Genomic DNA, 10,261 nt, shown 5'->3' on the forward strand with positions numbered 1-10,261 from the left:
TCGACCAATTTCACTAACAAGTCGTATGTGCAAAACATTAGAGCGAATGGTAAATCATCGCCTAATTTGGTATTTAGAAACAAACAAACTAATAACTAATGCACAGTGGGGTTATCGTAAAATCGTGGATGTCTTGACCATTTGGTCAACTTAGAATGTTATGTCAGTGAAGCCTTCATAAGAAGGGAACACGCCACATCTGCCTTTCTCGATCTTGAAAAAGTTTATGATACTACCTGGAAATTCGGAATTATGAAAGATCTATTCGACTTAAAGGTAGACTTACCGAAATTATTAAAAAATGCTCAACGACCAGAACCTTCAAAGTACGCATAGGGCCTACTCTAAGCGATATAAATAAACAGAAATAAGGTGTGCCACAGGGTAGTATATTATCAACAGCCCTATTTAATATAAGAATCAACAACATAGTAAAGGAACTTACTCCTGACATAAATAGAACATTGTACGTGGATGATTGCTCTATAAGCTACCGTTCCAAGTACATCCATACTATTGAAAGAAAATTGTAACGCAGTATAAACAAAATGAATAAGTGGGCAAAAGAAAATGGTTTAAAATTTTCAAAAAATAAAACTAAATGCATTCATTTTTGCAATCAACACAAATTACACAATGATCCCAAATTACAAGATAGAGAAGGTATCCCCTTTGTTGATGAATACAAGTTTTTAGGACTGGTTTTTGATTAAAAAAAAACTAAATTTTATTCCCCACATATACTATATTAAAAAGAATGTAATAAAGCACTGCAACTTTTGCGTGTTGTAGCTCATACAAACTGGGGAGCTGACAGACAGACCTTGTTAAACCTGTACAGATCGCTAATTCGATCAAAAATTGACTGCGGCAGCTGTATATACCAAGCAGCAAGAAAATCCTATATAAAAATGTTAAATCCCATTTACCATACAGGACTGAGACTTGCACTGGGAGCTTTCAGAACATCTCCAGTTGAAAGTTTGTATGCCGAAGCAAATGAGCCTCTACCTAACCTCAGATATAATAAATTAGCACTGTTATATTATAAAAAATCGAAGGCAGATCCCGACAATCCTGCGTACGACTGCACGTTTTATCCCAAGTATAAACAGTTATTTCAACAAAAAGAAAAAGCCATTAAAACATGTGGCCTGCGAATGGAACCCATTATTGAAGAAGCAGAGATCCCGATAACAAAAATTCACAAAACATTTAATTCAAAAATACCTCCTTGGAACATTATAGTACCAAAAGTTGACTTAAGTCTTAGCAAACACTGTAAGGGGAAAACTCACCCTCTTGTTTATCAAGAAGGATTTGAACAAATCAAATACAATTATCCTAAACATGCATACATCTTTACGGACGGCTCAAAAAAAGGCAGATGCAACAAGCAGCGGAGCTGTATATAATAAAAAAAAAATTAAAAGAAACTTGAAAGAAAGCACTTGATTTAATCTCCAGGAGATAACAACACAAAATATGTAATTTTCTCCGACTCGCTATCAGCTATAACAGCAATAAAAACACAAACAAAGTCTAACAACCTTAGGTTAGTAAAATTACAGGCTAGAATAAGCGAATTTTTAAAAACAAAAGAATTTGTGGTCTGCTGGATACCTAGCCATATTGGTATCAGAGAAAACGAATTGTTAGACACAGCAGCAAAGGCTTCTCTAAATGAAACTCAAGATAAAAACTTTAAAGTCCCCCATACTGATTTAAAAAAATATATAAATGAATGTATTAAAAACAATGGCAACTTTATTGGAATGGTTACTGTTGTGGTGGCAACCACTTATTTGCATATGCGAATAACATAACACTATAAATGGCAAGCCTAGGTTGGCCTTGGTGTGTCTTACTCAAATGCCACCGGAAGTGACGCCGAAGGGCGTACATGTCCTCCCACCAAGACTCTCTGACTCGACACCGTCATTTGTACATATTGTAAATATACCTTTTCTTTAATACACTTATTATTGCGTTATCTTGTTGTTTGCGTCTTCATTGTATTTCCTTACTAATTATTGTTCAACCTTGCAACCACAACAGTTGGCGACGAGATATGAAGCGTTAAATATAACAGTTTGACGAAGAACTATTTAAAAAAAAAAGTACAACGCAAAGGTTGACCATTTTTTTTTAATGAATGCAAAGTGTTGACGAGCAAACGGATTTTACGTTAAAGAGAAGTTTCAACTCAAGTGAAAAAAAAAAACTCTAACGGGGCAAAAGCGACAATTTACGCCGTTTTCTGGGAATCCGACTTGCAAACGAATGTAAAAGTGAATTTTTGTTTTGTCGCTACACGACAAATCTTACTAAAGGACCAATTTGCAAACGAAAAGAGAACTTTGTTCTGTCGCAAAAACGACAGGTCAGACCCGTATTACGAAAAGCAAGGAACTAACCTACGAAAAAAGTTCACCAGTGGATTCTAATTACTGTTCTCCGTAAACAAAACAACAACTAAAGGACTTTTTAATTAATGTTTTGGTTGACGTCCGTACTAAAAGGAAATACCACGGCTAAAACTAAAATTCAAGGAAAGGATTTTTTTTCTTGAAGTTGTCACTGAATAACGGATAATACAGTAAAACGTCACGGAAAAAAAGGTAATCTCAATTTAAGAGGTATTTTAATTACTAAAATACTAGAGAAAAAAAAACTCAAAGAACTAAATGTACTGCATACATTTATTCAACTGTGACTCGATTAAAAAAAAAAACCAAACTTTTATTTTGTGGAAAAAGTTACTTATTAGTAAGTGCCTAAAACGGAAAGTCAATTCCATTTCGTGATTCCAGATAAACCTGTTTTATATTTTTTTTTTGCAGCGTGACTCGCAAAAAGAATATATTATTGCAAGCAGCGATATTATTATTGAAAACAGGAGCTTACAGCAATTTGCTTTTTGTTTGTAACCCAAACCGGTGTATATTGTACATGGTACAATATTTTTTTTAACTACACACTAAAAAAAACAAAAAAAACATGGAAGACTTATCAAAAATGTCATGCAATTTTTACAACCACAGGCTGAGCGGGATGAACTCAGACAAGCTACACAAAACGAGCTTTTGCAAACACAAATACAGGCACAGGCTGACCGCGAGGAAAAGAGAGAGGACAGATTATTGAAATGGCAGCAAAAACAAGAAGAAAAGCAGAAAATGGCACAATTAAAGCAGAAAAAACTGCAATTGGAACAGGAAGAAAGGCATAAGAAACTACAATTGGAATATGAAGAAAGACAAGATGAACGTTTTACAAAAACACTGGAACTACTAAAGAGTAATCGAGAAAATGTCGATAGTGTTAATTTCTCCCATACAACTATTTTTTATAGCATGGACCCATTTCATTATGTGCCTGAGGAAGAGAAGAATTTTGAAATATACTACAAAAGATACGAGGATGTTTTTCAACTGGACTGTAAAAATTGGTCAAATAGTCAGAAAGTGAGCCTCTTACTCAGAAAATTGGGTACCTCAGAACACAGCAAATTCGTAGATTACATATTACCTAAAAAAACTGAGGAATTATAGTTCATGGAAGCTGTAAAATTACTAAAAGAATTATTTAATCCAAATATATCTCTTTTTCATAAAAGATGGCGGTGCATGAATCTAAGAAAGATGGACAACCAAGATTATTTGATATACGCATCAGTTGTCAATAAAAACTGCGATAATTTTAAGCTTGCAGAACTAACGGTAGAAGATTTTAAATGTCTAATCTTCGCTCAAGGGTTATTTTCCACGAAAAATGCAGAAATACGCAGACGAGTGTTGTCTAAGCTGGAATCTGAGCAAGATTTAACCCTCCAGAAACTAGCAGAGGACTGTGAAAGGGCCATTACACTAAAAAAGGATTAAAAAAATATAGAAGAATCCGGAGTGGCATATGTAAGAAAAGTTAGAAAACCATACGCACCAACCAATAACTTTACAAACAAAAGCAATAGAACGGGATATTCCAAAGATAATAACCATAAATATAGTACAGAATATAACAAGCCTCTTCCTAGATATAACTGTAAGAGATGTGCAGAAAAGCATTGGGAATCAGATTGTCCTCATAAGAAGAAAAAATGTTACATTTGTAAGAAGGTGGGACACAAAAGCGATTGCTGCAGATATAAAGATTACACCAGAAAGAGAGTACACCAAACAAAATCAAATACAAAATTAGACAAAGATCGGCGAAAATACGTAAAAGTGGAAATATTTAAAACATCAATAAAGTTACAACTCGACTCCGGCTCCGATGTTTCTATAATAAACCTGAATACGTGGAAAAAGTTGGGAAAACCGGCCATGATGAAAACTAGTAAAGCAGCCCGGATGGTAATTGGTGGTGGTATAAAATTTGAAGAAGTTGTCCTCCCGATAAAATTGAAAGGGATTTCGAAGAAATTAAAAATATTCGTACTAAAAAATAGTGAAAATCTGTTTGGAATAGATTTAATTGAGAAATTCGGACTATGGGATAAGCCAATCAATACATTCTGTAAACAATTAGAATGTTCTTCTCCAACAACAGTAAATATAAAAGACGATTTAAAAGAATTATTTCCGGAGGCATTCACGACTAACTTAGGTCGCTGCAATAAATTCAAGGCCTCGTTTGAACTTAAAGAAAACGCCAGCCCAATTTTTAGAAAAAAAGCGAAATGTTCCGTTCGCTGGGTTGGAAAAGATTGATAAAGAATTAAATAGATTGGAACAGACGGGAATTCTATCAAAAATAGAACACAACGAGTGGGCAGCCCCCACCGTATACGTAAAGAAAAAGAATGACGAAGTTAGAGTGTGCGCAGACTTTTCGACCGGGGTCAACTCCCTATTAAAAGATCACCATTACCCCCTACCAAGCCCAGAGGAAATATTCACGAAGTTGAATGGGGGTAATATCTTCTCCAAGATAGACTTGAGCGACGCGTATTTGCAAATACCGGTCGAGGAGAATTGCTCAAAAATACTATGCATCAATACGCATAAGGGATTATACAAATACAACCGATTGCCTTTTGGCATCAAAGTAGCGCCTGCCATCTTTCAGCAAGCGATGGGCACCATGCTAAGTGGTATTGAGTGCGCATGTGCATACCTGGACGACATTGTTGTCAAGAGCAAATCCCTAGAAGAACATAAGGAACATTTGAAACAAGTATTTACTCGAATACAAGAATTCGGCTTTAAAGTAAAAGAAAGTAAATGTGACTTTTGTATGAGCGAGATTAAGTATCTTGGACACATAATAAACAAACATGGACAACGTTCAGACCCAGACAGATCAGCGGCAATAAAAAATATGCCAGCACCCGATAATGTAACAACCTTGCAGAGTTTCTTAGGACTCGCAAATTATTACCAATCTTTTATTGAAGGAATGCATAGCTTGCGAACCCCCTTAAATAATCTGCTTAAAAAGGATACACCGTGGAACTGGACGCAAGAATGTCAAACCGCTTTTGACAAAATAAAGAGCGCACTAACATCCGAATTATTCTTAACGCACTTTGACACAAACTTAAAAATAGTCGTCGCTAGTGACGCTAGCTCCTACGGCTTAGGAGCATGCATTCAACATATTATGCCGGATGGGTCTAGTAAACCAATAGCGCACGCTTCGAGAACGCTGATACCAGCCGAAAGGGCATATTCACAAATCGAAAAAGAAGCGTTGAGCATAATCTTTGCCGTGACTAAATTTCACCGATATTTATATGGTAGACAATTCATACTTGAAACCGACCATAAACCGTTAGTCACGATCTATGGATCAAAAAAAGGATTGCCGGTATACACCGCAAATAGATTGCTGCGCTGGGGTACAATACTACCTAATTACGATTTCCAGCTACAACATCTAGCATCAAAAAAGATTTGCCATGCGGATGGACTGTCAAGACTGATACCACAGAAACACAATCTGGAAGAATCAGTCATTGCAGCAATTCGGACAAATGTTGAAGTAAAAAATATGGTAGCAAACATCATTAAGGAACTACCCGTAACTTTGTCGGACATTAAAAGGGAAGCCGAGAAAGACGAATATATAAAGGACATAAAAGAAAAAATTATAACGGACACAAAGGTGCAGGAAGTTTTCTCCATATGTGACGATGTGTTACTGTACAGCGAGAGAGTGGTAATACCCAAAACATTGCAGAATAGGATGTTAAGAGATTTCCACACAGGACATCCGGGGATAAATCGAATGAAGTCGTTAAGGAGAAGCTACGTGTACTGGCGTTACATGGACACTGTCATAGTGACAACAATTGATAAATGTAAAGGATGCCAGTTAGCGGCAAAATCTCCACCTATAGTACACAAACCTTGGCCGAAAACCGATCAACCATGGTCGAGAATCCACATGGACTTCGCTGGTCCAGTAGGTGAAAACTATTATTTAATTGTAGTGGATAGTTTCACAAAATGGCTGGAGGTAATGCGTTGCAGGAATCCAACAACGAACAACTCAATAGGGTTCCTACACGAGTTGTTTGCAAGATTCGGTGTACCAGACACACTGGTCACTAACAACGGAACGCAGTTCACATCCGCAGAGTTTAAGGAATTTTTCGACACGTTCCGAGTGAAGCACATCACGACTCCGCCGTATCATCCAAGATCGAACGGCCTCGCGGAAAGGTTCGTGGACACGCTAAAACGAGCGTTAAAGAAATCCATTGGAACACCAACAGAAAAAGCTTTGCAACAATTCTTGCAAGTATATAGGATTACACCCCATCCTAGTACACCATCAAACATATCACCAGCTGATCTAATGTTTGCCAGAAAGGTAAAATCAGCATTTGACAAACTATTGCCAAGGAAGGCAATTATCCGAAACACTACACACACGAGAAGAAAGAAATATAACTCGGGAGATCGAGTATATTTTAAGTGCTACAGAAATAACACATCTTACTGGGAATGTGGAGTAGTGGATAAACGCATTGGTGATTGTACATACATGATTAAAGGTCCACAGAATATACATAATAGGCACCTAAATCAGATAAAAAAACGTCATATCCAAGATGATGATGATACGACAACAGTCGAAGAGGGGGACACCATAGATATCATATACGAAGCTTTTAATTTGGAACCGCCTCAAAATGCACCTGAACCCCGAAGATCAGGTAGGAAAAGAAAAGTGAATAAACCATTAATGGTAAACCCAAAAAGAAAAAGATATTGAAATCTGTGTGACTTCAAATCTTGGGAGGGGGGTGTTGTGGTGGAAACCACTTATTTGCATATGCGAATAACATAACACTATAAATGGCAAGCCTAGGTTGGCCTTGGTGTGTCTTACTCAAATGCCACCGGAAGTGAGGCAGAAGAGCGTACATGTCCTCCCACCAAGACTCTCTGACTCGACACCGTCATTTGTACATATTGTAAATATACCTTTTCTTTAATACACTTATTATTGCGTTATCTTGTTGTTTGCGTCTTCATTGTATTTCCTTACTAATTATTGTTCAACCTTGCAACCACAACAGTTACATTAACAAACTATATGCCATTAAATTAACAATTGGTAACTGGGAACAGCCTTCCAGGAAAAATAGAAAGGAAGAGGTTGTATTAACGAGATTGCGTATAGGTCACACATACTTAAACCAATCACATTTACTTAAAGAAGACCAGCCAATATGTATTGTATGTCAGGTTCCGCTGACAACAAAAAAATTTCCTACTGAATGCATTGATTTTCTGCCTATAAGACGAAAATATTACAAAGACAGCAATATAAAAGAACTTTTCAAAAACATAAAAGTCGAAAACATAATCGATTACCTTAAAGAAATTGGTATATATACACAAATATAGATTTTCATATGCATGTGAATAAGCAAGACAATTAATACAAATCGATACGAATTAGTATTTCTAAACTAATCCTTTGCATTTTTAATATACATAAGTATAATTAAATAAAATTTTTACTTATACAAATTAACACAAACGCAACTACACCTGAGTAGTAAATATTTACTAATACAAATTTAACACACGTAATGCAAATTTATTTTAAATATTTTTACACAAATATAAAAATTTAACACAAATTTACACAAACGCAACTACACCAAAGTAGCAAATATGTATCATCACAAATTTACACACATAACGCAAATTAATATTAAATTTTTTATTGCAAATTTAATTGCATTTTAATATATTTTATGCATTTACTTTTTTAAATTTTGTATTAAAACGTTTACGAATTTAATTAAATCTTAGTGAAAACTATATTTCAACTATAAATATATTTATTCACATATCTTTTGTTTAAAAATAAAAAAATATATTTAAACACTAAACCACGATTCAGCATAAAATAACCCAACAAGGATGGACATGCCGTTAAAAACACAAAAAAAATACAATGAATTTGAACCGTAGCCATTAAACTCCAACTAATAAAGATTCCATGAATTTCTTGATTTTGTTTTCTTTTTTATTTTTTTTTCTTCTGAAGACTCTTTAAACTTTAGCCTTAAATTCTTCATATTTTCTAGAATCAAAATCTTGTAATGGATGTTGATCTAAATTGGAGTAATGATTTTAGTCAATAAATGGTGCAAAATTGTTTAGTTCTTGAAATTAATTTCACCCGTCCTAAGACGGATATTCTAGCAGAATAAATTGAACTATAATCCATTTCGGTACATTCGGACACAAGTCCACTCTTTAATCTTTTTGTTGATTTTGAATTTTACAAAAAATCCCCTCACAAAGTCGCTATATAACACGAGGACACTGTAGCAAAGCTAACATTAAAATCGGTCAGGCAATAAGATTTTCAATTATATTTTATATCGTGAACAAAAGTGTATCGGTTGAGGTGAAAGAAATTCTCCCATATTTCTCGTCAATTTCTCTTTGGATTGTTTCGATTTTTTGTTTCCTACATTCTCCCAGGCAACTCCGATATAAGGGTTATAATCTCATATAAAACTAGCAGAGACTCCTGACGTTACAAGGATAAGATGACGATCAGTGAAAGCTCCACACTTAAAATATTTTAATCCTTATCGAAATTTGTGAAAATATTCGATTTTACTTGTGATGCCTTTCTATAAAAGCATATATATATATATATATATATATATATATATATATATATATATGAGTGTGTGTGTGTGTCTAGATATAATCTCATGTGACAGTTTGATTGAATAGAAGGAAACGCTTCTGTTTATTCCTTTTTTCTACCTCCTCTTTTCCTCTGACTGATCTCCGAGATGATGCTATCTTCTGTGGGAGATACTAGCGACTGGCATGGGGCGTCCTTAGGCACTTGGTGTTAGTACGTTCTTTTTTTTAATCAGTGATTACATTTTGAAAAGTCGATTTAAACATTTTTTAGCAGCTTCAAAAATATTTTCTAGTATGTACAGATGTGTATATATATATATATATATAATCATGATTGTATATATATATATATATAATCATGATTGTATATATATATATATATATAATCATGATTGTATATTAAGGCAACATTTTTTTCTCTGTGGTATATTTCATTAAATAAAATAGACGTGTTTTTGTCTATTTTCGATCCTTTCCAACTTCCGAATAACAGTCCTCACTTCTGGCGAGAACTGGCTGATGTAATCATCATATTTACCATAAGTCTGAGTACTTTCCAATCCTTTAGAATTCATTGTCAGGGATAAAATAATATAACTGTTTTTTTTTTCTTTCCATTGATTAATTATTTTATCCTTTTTTTTCCATTGTATATGCCTTATTTGTTTCATTGTCTGAAAATAAAGTGGACAAGTAAACCGTCGCCTAAATTTCCACATTGAGACAGTACCAGTTGGTATCCCTCTAGCTCAGGACGATTTTATCTCTGCAACAAACCATATAAAAGCAAGGCTGCTCAGAACAGTCACCTATGTTTCCATGGAAGATAAGAACTATACACTATCACATTTCCATATATTTCCACAGCTGGCAGCTCGACATTGCCCGGTCGTAAATTACACTTAAACATGATATATATTCTTATAGTATCAATCATTTATTCGTTATTCTATGTTACGAGGAATAATTTGCCATGTGGACTTATTCGCAAAAGAAGTAAAAATATTTTTTTAAATATTCTTTTATCAAACTCCGTCTGTGTTTGTTTAGACGTCAGCTGATATTTGGGTTTGACGATGAATGCCCTGGAAAAGTAATTTCTGATTAGTTTTAAGTTTTAAAATATG

The sequence above is a fragment of the Euprymna scolopes genome, chromosome 17, assembly GCF_053919585.1.
Source record: "Euprymna scolopes isolate OS-2025 chromosome 17, ASM5391958v1, whole genome shotgun sequence".
Lineage (NCBI taxonomy): Eukaryota > Metazoa > Mollusca > Cephalopoda > Sepiida > Sepiolidae > Euprymna > Euprymna scolopes.